General features: G+C 46.0%; 1 protein-coding gene across 1 annotated transcript in view; it reads right to left on the bottom strand.

Annotated features, from left to right (window-relative positions):
- LOC127613565 (ras-related C3 botulinum toxin substrate 2) overlaps positions 1-19,434 on the bottom strand; it is a 185,320-nt gene that overhangs the window by 129,809 nt on the left and 36,077 nt on the right. The gene's annotated exons all lie outside the window — the stretch shown is intronic.

Genomic DNA, 19,434 nt, shown 5'->3' with positions numbered 1-19,434 from the left:
AAGGGAACGAATGCTCTTTTGTAAACACTTTCGAAACCCAAAGTGTCTTTTCGTAAACGCTGACGAATCGTCCCATTTTCATCCCGAACTGTTTTTCGTCAACAATTTTGATTCCTCAACGGACGGAAAGTACAAAGTAAAAACGGAACAATCGGTCACGATCTTCGCTTACGTTTTCATCAACATCAAACTTCAAAGAACCTACAGTACGTTTTCTTAAGTCAGAGCAGATAGAGCGAGAACAGCAGGGGCCCCAGAATTGAGCCCTGTGGAACACCACATGACAGGGGAGCAGTGCGTGACTCAGAGCAGCCAACACTTAAACACCGGACATCAAAAACGTTGGCCTTTCGCAAACAGTTCTACGAACAGTTTTGGATTCTTCAATGACCGCATCAAAGAATTGAACGATTGACATTTTTAATCGACATTCTCGAGACTTGAGCACACCGAACATTTTTCGTCAACCTGAAAGAGAACTTTGCGAAATAAAGGAGCCGAAAAGTTTTTCGTCATCAGTTTTGAGTCCGGAAGACTTGAATGAGCCCGATGTGCACGTGTGCAGTTTTGAAAAAGTCAAAGATCCCCCAAATTCTTTTATTAGCCCCCCCCCCCCCCCGCCGTGTGAAATTCGTCCAGTCGGAATCGGGTGTAGCAGACAGTCGGGCAAAGTGTGTTTCCTTAGCGACGCCGTTCCGATGTCATAATGACATAAAGTTTGATGCTAATTTTGAGTTGCAAAGGTCAGCCAGGCTACAAAGATCATTTTGGAAGTCATTTGGCAATTCTTTGGAGAAACATATTAGAAGAGAGAGACCACCTTTCCGGAATAATTCGGGGAAGCAAACCTCATTGAAATGTTAATTATGACGAGCGAGGCCGAGGCCGGCGTGCGTCCGCGGGGGGCACCTCAAATATGATTGTGTCGGCGGGTTGCGAGTTTCATATCCTAATTGCGTTTTTGTTGAACCGGACGGATTCCCGCTCGCAGGAATTTCCTTCCTCTCTCTCCACGGCAACGGAACGACTTCCTGCGTGCGATCGGACGCCCGCCGCCTCGTGTCGAACAAATCCAAATGCTCTCAGTGAGAAGATTTATCGATTTCAAAAACATAAAAAGGCTTATTTGGAGTCGTGATCGGATTTAACATGCATTTTTCTAACCACAAAAAAATTTTATTCAATTTTTTTTTTTTTATCGAACCTCATGCTGTTTTGTTTAAAAAAAAATGCAAAAAAACAGGCACAATCAATAAACCGAACAAAAAATCGCCTTGTTTTTTTTGTTGTTGTTTTTTTTTCATAACCCCTAATTTTATTTCCAAAACATTTTCGACACCTTAATGAACTAGATGGATATACAGTATTCCTCAAAACATCAGGAGAAATTTGGTGACTTCAACTAAGCTAAATAACTTCATCAAAGAACCAACAAAATTGTTGTTGTTGTTTTTTTTAAACATCAAAAACAATTTGTGGAATATTTTGTGTTCCTCAATCAAGCGAATGTGTAGAATGAATTCAGCTTGTGAGTCGAGATTCCCCTTGCGGGTGTTTTTGATGGCGATGAGGTAAGGCCCCCCCCCCCCTGAAGCCGATGCCGATCATATTTGCGAGGCCTCTTTAGTGGCACGTCTCGTTTCCCCAGCCTCAAATTTGGGCGTCCGCGCCGTGCCCGACCTTTAATGTTTTTCATTAGTCGCCACTCACACTTTTGTTGTTTGTTTCAGTCAGGCGAAGCCGCCCCCCCCCACCCCCCACTACATCTTCCTCCGGCCTCCCCCTGAAGACCCTCCTGGTCTCCGCCTGTTTGTCAAATCCGTTAAGGGGAGGTCAAATGGTGGGGGCAGCGTTTGACCTGGTCCGTCAGCGGGCGGGGGCCGAGGGGCGCTCCCCGCGGATGCGCCGGCTGTCTGAGGAGGGGTGGGGGGCACGGAGGGCCGCGCTCGGACGGTAATTGGCTGGCTCGGAGCGGCGCGACGTGGCCCCCTCCTGACAGCTGGTGGGTGGACGCTGAAGACCAATTAGAGAAACGAGAAGGAACCATTGGGGGGGGGGGAAAATGATTGAAGGGCCAAAAAAGCAGTTTGTCGAAAACGGGAGACGACCGTCAGACTGTGAAATGAAGCCACTGGATGTTTTTTTTTTTTAGCATCAAAGACGCACGTTGGTTCAGTGCCCCCCCCCCCCCCCAACGTATGTGTTTTCAGAAGCATCAAAGATCGTTTTGAGCGTTCAAGGCCGTGCGCATTCTGTAAATACATCCAAGACGCATCGGAATCGTCAATGAAAACGTGCTCTTTGGGTATAATTTGAGCTTTTAAAGTCCTGTCGTAAAAATCAAAGAACGTAAGGGGGGGGGGGGGGGGGTTGGCCAAAAAAAGTTTTCCCAACAGCTACACGCAGCTGGCGCTATAGCAAAAGCGCTATATAAATCAACATGTATTCTATTGTATTGAACGTTCAGTCGACCAAATGTAAACGGACGAGAATCGAACTTAATGTTTGGGATGCTTTACTCAACTTATTATTGAGTATTTACTTTACTCAACTTACTGCGACGAAGCGAGGCGCTCGATCTCATCCGCTTATTTCAGCGTCGTGTCGCTTAGCCGCTAAATTTGGACCGGTAATGAGTTGCCGTTTGACGACAACTCACTTCTGGCTACATATGCTGCTGAAGCTGCTGCCTGTTTGGTCCGTTTTAAATGAAGCGATTAGTTTTTATTCCCCCCCCCCCCAACCCCACCCACCCGCTGGACCTCCACCCCACCTCCAGGTTCGACGCGCCGCAGCGAGGGTGTCTCATTAAAAGGTAGAAGCAATTTCCAGCCTCATTAGTCCGCCGCTGAACACCGTGGAAAAATAATAACGGTTATCAATCGGGCAAAAGTAAACAAGAAAGTCAACTCTCTTGTCAACACCTTCAAGATTGTCTTGTTGGAATTACGACGCGCAACTGTGAACTTGACGTTAACGTTTTAAACTGCAACAAATGAGCATTAAATTTAGGGCCGCAGCGATCGAGATAATGTGGTCAAAGACATTTTTAACCTCTAAGTTACGCGTTTTACAATTTTTGTAATGATGTATTTTGTGTTATACAAACATTCCTTTTTTTTTTCAAACACTCAAAATGTTCAGAGGCATCTGTGCTATCCATACATATATAGTTTTTATTAGTTCTTTGGGATTTTTTATTTTATTTTTTGCAAAAGGGAAAAAAAATGCATTGGTTTGAAGCCTCCTGCAAAAAGGCAAACTCATTTGCGATCCTCTGGCGCCACCTAAAGTTGCAAAATTGGAATGACCTCAACCCAACAATGTGGCATGCACAAACGTCTGTCCAAGCGAAAACAAAGCGATTGACGTAAAAATCGCGTGAAATGCATGTTTACACATTCGGTTTACGATGTATTCAAAAATATGAATTATAATGGGTCTCTATGGTGCAAAATATGTAAATTGTGAAGATTAAGGTATCAAAACCTTTTTTATTATTGCTGCAATGCCTGAGAATTATCAGCTGGTGACGTCATGAAATTTAGGCCATTTTAGAACCCCCCCATACGTTTCAGCTCTCTCGTGTTTTTCCGACTTTGCCTTTGATTCAAAGACATAATTTTGCATTTATCGCAAACGGTGGACTACGAGGGTTACGGTAACAACAACAAAAAATATCAACATTTTATACTTATTCTACCGGACGCTATTTTCCTCTCTAGATTTTGGTTTCAAGAGAAAAAAGTGACATCAGAACCACACCGTTGTGATTTTGTCAGATAAAACAACACACTTGAGTGAGCCTGATTTATTCAAAAAAATGATCTCTCGGAACGGCAACTGTGACGGGCTGTCGTTTCAGTCTAGTAACTTGAGCGCCAAATGTTCGGCAGCGGGCGCCGTACAATACGTATGCACTTATGGCATTACGGTGTCATCTTCAAAGTGCGTCTTACAACACTTATATACTGTATCATCGTAACTGTAATTATACAGTTATATAGTAATTACAGTATATTACACAGTAATTACACAATATGTAATTACTTGTAATTATAGTACAGTGTTATAATGTGAAACCAGAAAGAGATGCTATACATCTATAAATGTAGGTCAGCGTTAATAAAGGTTGACTAAAAATAAGCAAAACAGCAAAAAGTGTCACCGTGTAAAACAATACGGTCTCATTTTTCACTGCCAAAAAGTAATCGTAGGATAACATGAAAAACATGATCGCGATTAAAAATCCAAGCGACAGTGGCTAAGCATCGAATGACAATTTCTGAGCTATAAGCACTCAACTGCCAAACCTTGGGCGCGTTTGGATGCTCGGGTCCTTGAGCGAATGTTAGGCGCGTTGTGGTCCATCAACACACAAGCACACACCGCGGCGATGCTTTGCCTCCGCGCGGCGAGGTCATTAAAGCGGCGCTGACCACACGCCAGCCGCCAGCGGGGTCGCACGCGTTTACAGGCGACGCGCTGAGACGACTCGCGGCACATCGAAATGGAAATCTCAGCCACTCGCCACGGCAGCTTGTCGGCATCGAAACAATCCGACCGTCGCATCCTCTCACTTTTTTGTCTAATGGCGAGATGTCAAGTTGAGCGGACAACCAAATGAGTTCGATTTAATCGCTTCATTTTGGCCACGAATGCAGTGTTCGACAAAGACAAAAAAAAAAAACCAATCAAATAGTGAACACACAAAGAACAAAACAAAACACTTTAAATATTTGAGTTTTGTAATCATCAAAATCTGAAGTCTGAAAAGGACCCCTGGAAAATTGGTCAAAATGAGCTCCTATTTTTTTGTACATTTTTTGGTGGGTCTAGTCATGATCGGCACGCCTCCCAAATTTGATGTGGCTCGCTAAAATTGGTTTAAGGGGATGAATTTTTCAACTTTTCCGTCTTCGCACTCCCAAGCAAAAATGTGAAAAATTTTTGAAAGCCTTCAAAATGGTCATTTATTTGAGGATGATGTCATTTTTTTCTCATCCCACCCCATCACCAACGGTGCGAGCGTCTCCCTGGCGACAGCCTGACATCCTCGCGGCAAAAGACAAAAGGTGGCGTAATTGGAACAATTGCTCCCCGCGCAGTGGAGGACGGCTGTTTTGAAGTCGCCCGTCGTTGCTCCTGAAAGGCATTTTTTTGCCGGCTCACAAATTAACGCTTCAAACAAATGTGGCTCCGGGGACTCGTTCAAACGCGAACGACGACGAGGCCAAATGGGCTTTAGCACAAAAGAAGACAAAAAACGAGCTTGTTCGTGTTGGTTAGCTTTTGCCTGTTTTTTTTTTCCTGCCTGCGTGGTTGGGAATGGCCACCAGGGGGCAACCCGCTTCTCAAATATACCGAAGGGATTTTGAGGATTGGGTCGCAATGACGCAGCGTTAGCATTAGCATTAGCGCCCGAGCCAACATCCAAAGGCGACGTTCTTTCACCGTGTTGTCAATTAGCTTTTGATTGCGAGCGGTATACACACACACACATGTACTCATGTGTCTTGCTAGCATCCGACTTAAAGAGGAGCAGGTGGCTCATTGTTGGAACAGAAAAAAAATAAAAATAAAGCGGCAGCTTGCACCCACAATTGACTCGTAAGCCACGTTTATTTCCTGTCGCCGTGCCATCCGCTCGTAAAGTTAATGAACTCACAGAGAGCTAATCACGGCATTAGCGCGTTAGCAAGCCCGCCAACGCGTGTCACGGCGGTGGGTCGTAGCGCCGATTAGTCAACAGGGGGCGTTCTGGAGTCCGTTTGTTGGGCACTTTTACAGCAAACGCTTCCAGATAGATAGACAACCATCCCCCCCATCCAGGGCGACATGCTCACCCATAGAATCACGTTGTCGATGATCACCAGGCCGGCCGCGAGTGTGCTAGCCGGGCGCATTTTACCAACATTTTACGGAGGCACGGCGGTTATGCTAAGTTAGCTCCAATTAGCACAGCTCATGTAGCTGCTAGTCGGGCGCCCGCGACGACAATTTCTAACGTTTTTAGTATAGTAAGGCGTTTTTAGCTGAAAAAAACGACCATGTATAGTAAGGCGTTTTTAGCCGGAAAAAACGACCATGTATAGTAAGGCGTTTTTAGCCGGGAAAAAAACGACCATGTATAGTAAGGCATTTTTAGCCGAAAAAAACGGCCATGTATAGTAAGGCATTTTTAGCCGAAAAAAAAACGGCCATGTATAGTAAGGCGTTTTTGGCTGAAAAAAAACGACCATGTGGAGTAAGGCGTTTTTAGCCCCAAAAACCCCGACCATTTATAGCCAAAAGACACAACCATGACTAATAAAAAAACAGTACTCGACTGCTCAATGTGGTTCTTTGGCTCAGTGGTAGAATGATGGCGTGCCACACCAGAGGTTGAGTGATCAATCCTTGTTTGTTGCAACACTGTCTTCTCTTTAACCACCATATACAACTTATTTGAGGAAAAACACAAAACAACCCAAAGGGTCATTATGGTGGCTTAGCTCAGTGGTAGAAAGCTGAAGTCCCAAATCCAGTGGTTGGGTGTTCGATTCCCAGTATTTGCAACAGGGTCACATTTTTCTTTAAGTTGCAGCTTTATTGAAGAAAACACAAAACATGCAAGAGCTTATGTCGTGGTGTGGCTGAGGGGTGGAGAAAAGATTTCCCAAACTAGCAGTTGGGTGTTCAATCCCCAGAGGTTGCAACCATATCACTTCTTTGTTTGACCAACATGATAAGTAAGGCTTATTGAAGTAGTTTTTAGTATCGTAAGGCGTTTTTAGCCGAAAAAAACAACCATGTATAGAAAGGCATTTTTAGCGGAAAAAAACCGACGATGTATAGTAAGGTGTTTTTGGCCGAAAAAAACGACCATGTATAGTAAGGCATTTTTAGGCGAAAAAAACGACCATGTATAGTAAGGCGTTTTTGGCCGGAAAAAAAACGACCATGTATAGTAAGACGTTTTAGCCCCAAAAAACGACCATGTATAGTAAGGCCTTTTGGCCCCAAAATAATGACCATGTATATTAAGGCGTTTTTGGCCGAAAAAAAAGACCATGTAAAGTAAGGCATTTTTGGCCGAAAAAAACGATAATGTATAGTAAGGCGTTTTTGGCCGAAAAAAAAGACCATGTAAAGTAAGGCATTTTTGGCCGAAAAAAACGATAATGTATAGTAAGGCATTTTTAGCCGAAAAAAACGACTATGTATAGTAAGGCATTTTTGGCCGAAAGAAACGACAATGTACACGCCTTACTATACACATGGTCGTTTTTTTCGGCTAAAAACGCCTTACTGTATATGGTCGTTTTTTTCGGTCAAAAACGCCTTACTATACGTGGTCGTTTTTTTTTTCGGCCAAAAATGCCTTACTATACATGGTCGTTTTTTTCGGCTAAAAACGCCTTACTGTATATGGTAGTTTTTTTCGGTCAAAAACGCCTTACTATACATGGTCGTTTTTTCCGGCTAAAAACGCCATACTATATATCGTCTGGTTTTTTTTCGGCTAAAAACGCCTTACTATATTTGGTCGTTATTTTGGGGCCAAAAATGCCTTACTATACATGGTCTTTTTTTCGGGAAAAAATGCCTTACTATACATGGTCGTTTTTTTTCGGCTAAAAATGCCTTACTATACATGGTCGTTTTTTTTCAGCTAAAAACGGCTTACTATACATCGTAGGTTTTTTTTCGGCTAAAAATGCCTTTTTCAGTGAGGATCAAATACATTTTCATAGAAAAAAAGTCTATCGTTTCAAATTCAGATTGGACAATTCAGATTGAGTTATTTAATATGATTCAGAGAAAAATATACAAATCCATCCCTTATCCGAGCCACTGACCTTCAATTCAGGTAAACCAAATTCAGTGGAAACTATTTAAAAGTTATTCACGTTTAGTTTTTGGTGGCAAATATTGCGCCCCACACCGTCACACCTCGTTTAGTTTTGGTTATAAAGTTTCCTAGAGTGTCTTGAAAGACGCTCATAAATAAAATGTATTATTATTATTACGCCACCAAGAGAGCCGTGAAATATTTACGAGACACAACTTGGGTTGTTCAAGCCTGAAAAATGGATGAGCTCTGCACAGAGCCGCGGGCTCGACAACACGAGAACGCGCTGAGTGCCTCGTTTATAAAACCGTGCGGGGCTTTAACTGTGCCCTGTTGCCTCCCGTAATTGTTGTGGATCAGGATCACCTCTCCGTGTGAGGAGCTCGGTGCCCTGCGAACTACTAATCGAGGTGACATGTTATGGAATAGTTGATGTTTGTGGCATCGCTCGGTGGGGTGCCTTCTCAGCGTGAGTTTCAGCGGGTACTTGGCCTCCGTATTTTTGTGGGTGTCGATGTGGATTGGTTGAAGATGCCTCCCGGTAAAATTGTCTCAGATCGACTTGACCTCGATGAATGATACTTCTTGTATGTATCATTCGGATTCGCTTTTGGCAGATGAAAGCAAACATGAAGAACATGTCGCAGAGGAGATTATGATTTGGATTTTATTTTTTTTTCCAATCTTGAAGGTCCTCCGGAATCTTTGAACCGTTCGGACTTGGTGCCGTCTCCCTTTCCTTAATGGCCTCTAATTAGCGGGCAGAGAATGCGGCTAAAGCGACGTTCTCAGCGCCCGGCGGCCCGCAGGGGGTTTTCCTTAAGAGGCTTACGTCGAGACAAGAGACAAAAGTCGCTGCCGTTAATCCTTAAAGCGATAGCCGGACACTTTTTTGAGGCACCTAAGAAACATTTCACCTCCGTGTTGTTGTCCTTGTCGATTCCCAGCGCCGTTGTTTCCTTCTTTTTTTAAAAATTTTTTTTTTTAATCACGCACGGGACGCGTCGCCTGTATGTGTGGGTTAGCGCCTTGGCTAACGGGCTTGTGCGCTAGCGGCAGCAGTCATAATGCTGGCCCTCCTTCGGTCCCGGCATTCATTCATCAAACTACACAATCAGTTTTACTGCCCAACAACGTTCACACACACACACACACACACACACACACACACACATTCCTGCACTTGTGGCACAGTGAGGACCGAGTAAAAAGGCCAACATAGCGAGGACCACCCTTTCTGCTTGACAAAGAAATGAAAAAGACACATGAACACACACACACACACACACACAAGGAGTTTGTCTGTGGTAATTAGCCTGACCTGGTAGCCTGACCTTGAAACCCTAATCCGGACTCAAAACCCCAATTGGAAACCCTGACTCTGTTTGAAAAGCCGAATGCAAAACTTTTTTACTTAAAAACCAAAAGCAACTTCTTGATTGGTAAGCAAATGTTGAACATACGGAAAATCGGAATTCGGAAGAGACTGAGAAGGCGTTCTCGTCACGGCCGAAACTCGGGTTTGAAGTTTGGATTTTTTTTTTTTAAACCCAAGATACTGTAGTTTTTCAAATGACAGAATTTGGGTTTCAAATGAGCAATGGATTGCGGGGGGGTTAATTCAATTACTAATTCATTGACTTGATTTTCAATTTTTTTAAAGAATATGATTTAATTTCAGTATTAATTAGGATTAAATCTATTTTAGTTATTTCCAGCAATTTAACATCATCATCTCATGGAATTCAAGGAATTTGTCTTGGAGTGGACTTTAAATTATTTAGTACTGCATACTGATTTTTTAAAAAATGATTTATTGAATGGCATAATTAATGAACGAACGCCTTATGTAATGGCCTTTCATTCCACGCCAATTGTGGCAAGTGAGAGCAGGACCCCTCCTTGGAAAAAAAATATTCCTCCATCAATATTTCATAAAAACCTGTGAGATATATCCAATATTCTCAGGGGAGGAGGACGTTGGCATAAGTTGTTCACACAAGGGGTGAGCGGCAGCTGCTGTTGTGGTGGTGGTGGTGGGGGGGGGGGCAGTGCACGGCCTGCATACTCATTGTCAGACCCTCACTCTGATAAAACAACTGCCCGAAACAAGCTGCGGCTTAAAATAAAATAAAAAATACGTCAGAGAGAGACAGTGAGAGGCTAAAACAGGAGGCAGACTCATTAAACAAAACGCCGACTGCGAGGCACTAGCGGGGGATGCCGAGTGAGAGGGCCGCGACCGGGGAAATGGAAAGGTCACGGGGAGTCAAATGATTGCGTTGCAGATGGATGCTGCGGGCTCAACCCCCATTGGCAACCCACAGAGCACCCAATGCAAAAATGTGCCCCCCCCTCAAAGAAAAATGTGTGTGTGTGTGTGTGTGTGGGTGGCCCAGATCACAAAAATCCATTTGGAGAAAAACAAACAAAACAAAAATCCCCCCCCCCCCCCCCCCGAATTCTTTTCAGGACTGAAAAGTCCGATTTTAGTTTTGATGCGCGGTTCTTACCGACTTGTTATTGAATTTCAGAATTCCGAGCTCCACCGGCGTGCATCCAAAAAGCCAGTGGGCGGGAGTCCGATGCGGGCTCTCGACTCGATTGTGCCGGCGGCGGCGGAGAAACATTGCACACGGCACTCCAGATGTTTACAAAAAGACTTTAGAAAAAAATGGCATCTTTTTATCGACAGAAGAAAGTCACAGTATGTTATTGATGTGAGGTACATTACCACTCAGAATACACAACCATATACAGTACTCTATATACTGTATGTATTTAGAGATATATTTACTGAATATAGATATATTTAGATTTGTTTGGTGAAAATACAGGAAATCATGCAAATATAACACTTTATTTCAGGTCTCCAGCGCTAATTCGCTGCATAATAATAATAATAATAATAATAATAATAATTACAATTGGCCATTGCACAATCCCCGGCTGCGTACAGAAAAATGAACGCCACATTTCCCGCCACCCTCTGCCCAACAAACACAGAGAGCTACACATCAGGCTCAGGTAAAAAAAAAAACAACCACAACAACAAATATCTTCCTACATTTCCTTTTTGTACAAAATTCACAGATTTCAAGTGGAGGCGGCTAGCCAAACTTCTGTAGAAAACCAAGCTAAGTTAGCCGCCCATGAGCATGTCGTCGTGGCCCCACTCTGATCTGACGGAGGAGAGCCGGCAACGGACGTTAGCGATGGTAGCTAGCGATGGTAGCTTATAAATTACGCCTAGCGACCGAAGCTAGCGACCGAAGCTAGCGACCGAAGCTCGCAACGATAGCTAGCGAAACTCATGCCGCTAACAACAAGTCAAGTCAAAAGAGTCTTTCATTAAAGCCAATTGTTGCGGCTCTACGCTCAACAAAACTAAAGATGGCACCTGGTCACGTCGCGCGCGGCTAACGTTAGCGTACGAAGTGTGCCGCGTGCTCTCGGGAATTTTGTAGGGTTGATGAAGGTGTAAAATGAAATGACAAAAATAATGTCAATTCGGAAAAATGCGTATAATCGTATTGACAACATTAACTTGTCAACATGATATCGTTGTGAATTATTATTATTTTTTTAGTCCTGTGCGTGATAAGGATTCAAGTGAAGACAAACAGCAACGCTTTGCTCGGGTGGCGCTTTTCTCTCCTGCCCCGGCGCGTCGTTTTAATGTGCACATTAGTAGATTAGTCGTGCACGTGACAATATAATCCATTAATGGCATCCACATAACGACTATACATACAATTTATCTGAATTAGAGGCCATTAAAGCAAACACACGTGTCGTTAATGTAATGCCACCGTATGTAACAACCATTCATCCTCATGAAGGAAAAAAGAAAAGAAAAAAATCCCAAACTCAAGCCTGTTGTGCTTGTGCTGACACAAAGGCCATAAAATCACCGACCGTTAGCGTCCGAGCTAACACGGCTCAAGCTAGCAGACGACGTACAGTTCAGGAATTGACCGCGTTTTGCCCATATTGGCTTTTAAAAAGTCCAGTCGACTTCCAAAAATTACTCCCAAATTTTTGTGAGAATGACTTCATAATTTGAGTCGGAAAAGAAAAAAAAATAGCGACTGGAAGAAGAAAAATTCTTACAAGAATACCGTATTAGGAAAAATGCTAACATTTTTAGAGGGCAAAACAAAATCCGCCATTTTCTAACCCTAACCCTTGTTAGAATCTCATTTTTGGAGGGAAAAATATATTTCTTAAAACAGGAAACAAGCTGCTATATTCTAGAAATGACATTTCCAAACATGAATCCGCGGTTCATTAGGACGACGGCGATCGCTCGAGCCGGCGTGAGAAAATAGGCCGCCGGGGAGCGTCGTCTTGGCGACAGCTGCGCGTTTCACGCGCGTCGAAAACCAACTCATTAGGCTTAGGCGTGGAACGTGCGGGCGCCTGGTCGATGAGCAGATAAGTGGATTAGCAATTCATAGAGAGATTGCGGTAGTCATTAGTAATAAAGCTCGCTTATTAAGATGGCGGCGATGCGACGAGCTCGCCCCGACCGGACAGCCGGAATCTCAAAGCCAGCGGGATGACTTTGAGAGTGAATCGTTTTGAGATGAAAGGGTGGCTCTTCGGGGTGGTGGGGGGTTAGCGTTTGGGCTAAGTGAAGATGTCGTTTGAATTTGGGAGCAACTTCAGCAGAATTTGGATGAGGAGTCGGTCTTTGAAGGACCCTCAGCTGAAAAGCCCTTCAAATGGCGACTTGGAACCCAAAATGGCCGACGTTCTTTCTGGGTCGTTTTTAAGGCGAGCCTTCTTGAGACTTTTTGGGGCACCTCATCGTGATGGATAAAGATGTCGAAAAAGATATATCGACAGTATAATATTCACAATTTAGAGTTGCCGACCTGTCTGGGGTGTTTTGTTTTGGTAAGAGTCTGGCAAAGTTTTGACAAAACGGCCCCTCAACGACTGTTCCAAAGCCAAATGGCAGACTTTCTGTGTGTTTTCAGCCATTTTTTTTTTGGTGGGGTCTTACTCACGACAGACATGTCAAACGAAATTTCATATTGCTCGGGGAAAACTCGCTTTGGGGGCTGAATTTTCATCAAGGTAGCTTGTCAACTCGTAAACCACTTGAGTGGACGTGACTTTCCTCAAGGACCGACCCCTCCCGCCTTGATGGAGGTTTATTTGAGCTAGCAAGCATTCGACGCCGTCCCAGAAACCCGCACCCGACTCACTTCAAGTAAGTCAGTGTCAGTGTGGCATGGAGGGACCAGAGCAGGCTATGGGGCAGGGCTCGAGAGGTGGGGGGACTTTGATGATAGTTATACCACTGAAGCCCCAAAACCTCCTGCAGCAATATCCGCCATGCTGGACTCTTCTGGGCCCAGCGCAAGAGGCAATTAATGAGATCTTACGTTCTTATCTGCTTATCTACCAACCTTGACTCTTCATCACCGTCGCCTCGGGCGACTGCTGTCACTGCCTGTTATCAATCGAAACTGCCACTGCCTGGAATCAATCGATCTGCTGCCGCCGCGGCGGGAGTGCGCGCGTGCGATTGCATCGAGGCATTCCAAAAGTGTCTTCCATCAAGTCTGTGAAATGACAACGAAAATAAGAAACGGCGAGAAATTATCCAGGATTGGGTGGCGGAGGCAGCAGCTTTAGCAGGAAAGCCCAGGCTTTCCTCTCCCCAGCCACTTCTTCCAGCTGGTCCCAGGGAATCCCAAGGCATTCCCAGCCGAGCTGGGAGACGTGGTCTCGCCGGTGGTTCCTTGGTGGTCCCGGGGCCTCTTGCCGTTGGGACACGCCCGGAACACCTCACCAGGGAGGCATGCTAATCAGATACCCGAGCCACCTCATCCGGCCGCTCTCGACGTGGAGGAGAAATGGCTCGACACCGAGTCCCTCCCGGATGATTGAGCTTCTCACCCTATCTCAAAGGGAGATCTGCGGAGGGAACCCGTTTCGGCCGCTGGTACTCGACCACAGCTCGTGGTTTCTAATGTCTTGAAACCAAAGACCGGTGTCCGAAGAGAAATATTTTTTCATCATGATAAACAAGAGCGGCGATCAAAACCTCGTTTGTGAGGTTACAGCGGCAAGTTTCTGCGGTAGCCTCAACCAATGATGAACCACTGAGCTCACCAGAGCCAGTCTCGGTGGTTTTAAACCACGGACCATGAACAAGAAGCTACTTTCCAAAGTCTTAGAACCCTGACCGTTGCTGCAGAATCATAAACCAAAGACCAACATCCAAAACCTCCATGTCTTGAAAACAAAGAACTGAGGACCATCCAACCTGTGACGGAATTACACAAGGCAGCTTCACGTGCTCCACCAGATCAGAGCGGAGGATCTTCGATGGGCGTACGTGTGTCGCGACACGGTCTCGTGAAACACGACGTGGGCATCGCCGTCACTGGGATGATTGCGTTTGCGTTCAAAAGTGTCAACGTGCAATTACATCTTCGTTTGTGTGCGTCTAAGTGTGTGTGTGTGTGCGTGTGTGTGTAGCGGGATTGAAAAGCCCTCCATACTGAAGGACAGATTAATTAATCGGCTCCCCTTCAGTCGTCGCGCCGCCCCAGCCAAATTGCGCAGCCCAAGTCGGCAATTTTCAACCCCTCGAGATGCGCAACGCGTGCGCTATCAATTGCCACGCGTCTCGCATCGGTCCGACGACATCGACTTCAAAGCAAAAGAGCCCGCGTGTCAACAAGTCACAGTTTCTGCAACAATGGCGGCTGAGAGATCTTGATCCTCTGGGCCCCGTTCGTGGCAAAGACCAAAGTCGACCGTCGTGAAAGATGGACCAGTGAGGTCCGAGCTACTTTCTCTTGTCATAAAACCAAAGGCTAGCGATGACAAGCCGGGTTCTCGACTCATCAGACCATCGATATCGTCTGCCATAAAAAAACCGGACCGGGTTTTCAACCAATGAGCGTCGGATGTAAAAGACCATCCACAAAAAGCTCATTTACCAGGTTTTAAAACCAAAGGTCTTGGAGAACAGGAGCTGGTTGAGCTTTGTCGGAGGAAGATCGTTGTGAGGGTCATAAACCAAAGCCCGTCGGTTCTGGGGCTAGTTTCTAAGACCTGAAAACCGATGGCCACGGCCGGAGAAGCAAGTTTTGGGTGGTCTTCGAACAACGAGCGAGTTCTCATCGTCCGAAACCCAAGTCCGTGCGTGAGATGCTCCTTTCTAAGGTCTCAAACCAATCGCAGGGATTGTTAGAAGCTACTTTGAGTTAAAAAGCCAAAGAACATTGACGGACAGCGACCTGAAAACGGACTCTTGACGTACAAGCGACATTAAGGTCCTGAACTCAAGACCGAGCATCTCGGAGCGCGTTTTGAAAGTCATAAACCAACAAGCATCCGGAGGTAACAGACGGACAAAAATCATTTGTCAGCGTTGGGCGTCTGTCAGAGAGGGGCCACGAGTTGAAGGTAAAAAAAATTAAAATAATAAACAATGGGGTCAAACAAATAAATTCTTTCCTAAATTGATTTCTACAGACGTTTGGCTCCACGCCGCCTCGGCTAAACTCCCCCGTTTTGGCACTTTTCGGACCCTAAGTGTCTGTAAACGTGAATAGAAATACGCAGTCCGTGTTTGACGTCGGCAGGTGTGAATGCGCCGCACTCGCGTGTGATGTCACACCTCGCCGTCGCCGTCGCGTTATTACAGCGCAACTGGAATCGAGTCCAGCACAAACGCTTGTTTTTAATCACAGTTGAACTCCGGTGCAAACTCGTCCGGTGTCGTTTGCGGATTTTACCGTCATTTCGGCACAAAATTGAATCCTCGGTCAATCGTTCTCGGCAGCAGACGAACCAAATAGCGATCGTCTCCTTTGGAGAGGGCGGGGCTACGGGCCAGCGTCAGGCGAAGAGCATCTCGCTTAAGATCTTTCCGGACAGGCAGACTTCATCGGATGGCACATTGAGGAGCTCGTTGGCTTCTTTGGTCTCGAACCGATGACCAGTCAGAAGGAGCTACTTTTGAAGTCAGTAACTAAATATTAGTCTTAATCTTATTTCCGATGTCGTTAACTAATAACGATTAAAAAAACAACAAAAAAATTGGGTTTTTTCCCGCAAATATGCCCCCAAATTAGCCTAGCTTGGATTTATTTTTTTGTCGTGAGTCGGAAATGAAGCTAATCAACAAACCATCGACCGGTTCAAGATCAGAGAGCAACGTGGTGTCGACGAACATTTTTTTTGGGGGGGTGACACAAAATCTGTGCTTCTTGATGATGGAGTCTGCCGGTCCAGATCAGAGGAGGCCCTTCAAAAAAATCCACGTGGCACAATCAAGGCTTCAAAATATTCAATTTTGCGCCAACTTTGGTCCACTACAAATACGAAAGTATGGACCGGGAACATTAGCGATATGATTTTGGAATCGGAATTGGGCCTGGAAAAAAAATAAAATAAAATCCCCATCAAATCTTCCAACAGACACCCCCCCCCCCATGCCCACCCCCTCCAAAAAAGCCGGGACAGACTCTTGTCGGCCAAAGCTCAAAGTCGATTTTCCCAAAGCCTCCTTTTCAAAGTGGGACTCTCGCCCCCCCCCCCCCCATTAACGCCGCAGGGCACGTGATAATTTACATGTTTACAACAGAAAGTGACCCCCGTTGTCATGGCGATACCAATCAGATCGCCTCAGTCCCATCGTCTCTCAGTCGTCGGGGTTTCTCGCGATCCGTTAAAACCTGAAAAGGGTCAAGTTGAAGAAAAAAAAAAAAGAGGAAGGGTTCATCTTTCCGGGCCGTCAGCCATCTTGCGTCAATATTTTACGGCCGCAAAACAACAACAACAACAACAAAAAATCAAGTCAGCGTTTCACAGTAGAGCCGGCCGGCGCTTCAATTAAAACGACGCGGCCACGAGTCCTCGCCGATGGTTCCGGAGGAGCCGCGGAGGGTCCGCCACAACAGCACTCCCGGGATGGGGTGGTGGGGGCGGGTGCGGTTGGGGGGTTGGGGGGGCATTGGTCGCGGCCGCGGCACTCGTGGTGATTTATATTTTCAATCAGTGTGATTCCATTTGCGCTAATCGGTGTTTTAAATTATATACATTTTTTCCTGGGCCCAGGGGACACCTCAGAAAAAGTTTTCAATGAAAATAATAAGGACTCGAGGTTCCCCGAAAAGAAGACGACCTCTTGAAGTTTTGCTTTCCTAAAAAGAAAAGATTCAAGTTGGCATGCAGACGAGCAAAAGACTCGTCTACACGCCGCCTTTCCTAAACGCCCACAAACGTTCTCAAACGTTTGCACTGTGCCGCGAGGAAAAGATTGAAAGCGAGCATCTTTTCACCAGCGCTGTCCTGTGATCATCCTTCATCACCGCAAGCGGGTTCGCTTTCAACTGAAATGCCGTCAAGCCTCCATTTTGAATTTTCTTCGAATGCGAAATGAAGCCAATGCGGCAAATTGGCGCAAAGAATGAAGAGCGCGCGATTCTTCCCGCCGTTCAGTTGCCGTTGCACTTCACGCCCGAAAAAAGAGACGAGCTATCGATACTGCACTTTCCTGGGAAAAAAAAACTGAAAAGACTTTTCTGACTAAATCTGCATTTGCTCTTCAATTTGAGACAAAATGCCACTCTTGTTGTTTTTTTTTGGGGGGGGGGTGCTAGGGGGGGTTAATGATTTCTTCCCATTTCAATGGCCGTAAATTACACCAAAAATTTGGGCTATTCGTGGGAGCGGCTTGTCCCAATACGGCAAACAAACAAGTCATTTTTCACAGATTTTGATCAGACGAGCGATCGCTTGGCGGGTTTTCTAAACTCACCGATCGGTCATCAGCTACAGAATAGCCAGTTGCTAACAGTTTGTTTTCTTTTAAACGTCCGTAATTGTTCCTGCCAACATCAAAGTTTCACTTCACCATCAGCAAGGGTTTTATTTTATTTTGGGGGGGCGGGGGGCCATTCTGGTGCACCTCCACCGAATCCTAAAATACGACTGTGATCTTTATCGCGGCCACGAAATAAAAATCGAACAGTGTTTTGTTTCAGCACGCCGTGAAATGTTATAGAGCGACGCCGTTAAACGTGAAGAGGATCGCTTTAAATAAAAACGACTTCCTCCCCGCCGTTCAGAGTGTCGCGACACGGCGCTTTAGGAAGTCACCGCGCTAATCTTACGTCGAGACCAAAAAAATGAATCCATAAAAATGCCTTGGCGGGGCGGCGCGCGCAGGTAAAACGCACCGCCGCGTCCTCCCTCGTGAAGGAGGCTCCATTTATGTGTAGCCTGCGGTTGCTAATCTCAATGCTAATTTGATTGCCGTTATGGCGCAAAAGGCCAAAAGCGGGAGCGGGAGAATATTCCGCCTCTCTTGACAAAAGTCCCACCCCCATCTGGGAATCGATCCGACGGCCTTGTGACGATGCCTTTGACGGGAGCCGGGAAAATGCTAGCGGGCTCGCTAGATTAGCGTGGAAAGATCAATGCTAGGGAGTGGGTGACAGATTAAGGGACAACGAACACAGCGAGTCCATTCCTCGGCACCAGTGGCGCAAACAGCCGCGTCCGGTCACACTCATCTATTTTCATTTGACGCGTGGCGTCGAGCAGAATTGAGGGTTAACGCATCAAGGTCCCCCCCCCGCACCCCCCCCACGCCCACTCCGGGTGCCTGAAAGCGTGTCATCATCAAGTCAAAAGAAGGCCTTGGAGGTCCACTGGCCCGGAGCGGCAAGGACATCTAATGGGCTCGGGCGAGAGAAAGCGGCATCGTTAATTTCAATCCCAGTTAATCACGTCTAACCTCGCGCGCTAATGACGACGTCGGCCGCGCACGCTAATTACAACGGCGGGTGAAATGTACAAACATTTCAAGGATTAATTTGACATTACAATAAAGTAACGGGCATAAATCAGCAACGTCAACCAGAGTCTTCACCGTTTGTTTTTTTTCTTCTCTTTCCGCGATTAACACTGATTAGGTGGTGGGTCATACTGACCCGTGTTTGAAAATCAATGGGGTGGCAGGCTGATTTGGGTTGCATTCGGTCAAAAAAGGCCGGGGAATTTACCCATCACACCCGAGATAAGGCATTTTTCCGGCATATTCCAAAATGGTGGGCATTTCCCAGATAATCACATTTACGACAACCCCCCCACCCGCCCCCCCGGGTGGTCGGCCTCGGAGGAGGTCTGCCTCCGATCGGATGGCGACGCTACACGTCGTCTGTCACGGCTTGATAAACGAGCGGCCGCGTTTGCTGGAAGGTGAGGCCGACTTTGGCCGTGGCTATCGGGAGGCATAACGGGGGGTCGGGAGGGCTGGGGGGGGGGGCTCTAGATAAGAGGTGGTGTCAGGGGCTAGGGGGGGGGAGGGCTGCCGTGTCAACACCAGCGAGGACTCGCCGGCCAACCATCGGGTACAAAACATTCACCAATTTCCAGCATTTCCTGCTAAAGGTAAGTCATTTTCAAGTAAAAAGAAAAATAGGGTTAGACCCAAGCGGGACGTTTTGTCGTCCTCGTGTAGTGCGGGAGGCGGAGCGCGCTCCGCTTGTGTTACTTTCTGAACGCAACCTATCATCAGCAGCTCGTGCTTCACACATTTATCGAATAAGATTTTATTTTGA

The sequence above is a fragment of the Hippocampus zosterae genome, chromosome 13, assembly GCF_025434085.1.
Source record: "Hippocampus zosterae strain Florida chromosome 13, ASM2543408v3, whole genome shotgun sequence".
NCBI lineage: Eukaryota > Metazoa > Chordata > Actinopteri > Syngnathiformes > Syngnathidae > Hippocampus > Hippocampus zosterae.
This window is presented reverse-complemented; position numbering and strand designations above follow the sequence as displayed.